This window comes from Pteropus vampyrus, unplaced genomic scaffold, assembly GCF_000151845.1.
Source record: "Pteropus vampyrus isolate Shadow unplaced genomic scaffold, Pvam_2.0 Scaffold155, whole genome shotgun sequence".
NCBI classification, from domain to species: domain Eukaryota; kingdom Metazoa; phylum Chordata; class Mammalia; order Chiroptera; family Pteropodidae; genus Pteropus; species Pteropus vampyrus.
The window spans coordinates 4,018,235-4,019,087 of record NW_011888936.1 but is presented as its reverse complement, the minus strand read 5'-3'; positions in this window follow the sequence as shown (position 1 = coordinate 4,019,087).

The following is an 853-nucleotide window of genomic DNA, read 5'->3' as shown; positions in this document are numbered from 1 at the left end:
ATGCCCAGTTAATTTGCATTTCAGATATATACAACTATATATTTTTAGTATAAATATGTCCCAAATATTTCATGGGCTATAAATAAAAAATTATCTGTCGTTTATTTGAAATGCAAATTTAATAGGGTGTCCTGTATTTACTTGCCAAATTTGGTAACCCTATATCAAGTTCTATTCCAAAGTAATGCAAGAAAGCGGCGAGAAATCAGAACTAAATCATGGTATAAATGAAGAATGTTCCAAGTGATTGGCTAAACATTTGAAAATTTAGAAATAAAACTAAAACTCTCTATACTGGGAAAGAGTTTTGTGAAATTATTCTTGAACTCATATAGGTGAAGACATCTAAAAGTTTCATAATTTTTTTTCTATTTTCAATTTTCCAACTTATTTCCCTTTTCAAAGAAAATGATGGAAATAAAGGAAGAGTCATTCTAGTCAATGGTCTTGATATCCCATTTCAAGGAGCCTTTAGAAAGGTTATCATGCTTTCACTCTATTCTGTAATTTGCTTTTTGATATATAAATACCTAAAGTATTTCTTTTTTAAAATGATACACGTTGTCTCAAATAGTACAGAGGAGACCCTTAAGGCTATCGGGGCTCGGACAATTAGATTTAACTTTTTGAAAACATAGTCAAATATCGATGCAGCAGAATTTCTTATATACATCCCAATACAGCATTCAAAGAATAGTACTGGTTTAAAAATAACTTTTCTTGTGCCAGCATAAAAACACAAGGGAAAAGAAGTTCAATTTTCTTCCTGACACTAAAACTCTAAAGCTTTAGGAAATTTCTTTATTACTTAGTACTGTATGTTCTAATCAAGCATAAAGAAGGAAAGTGAGTA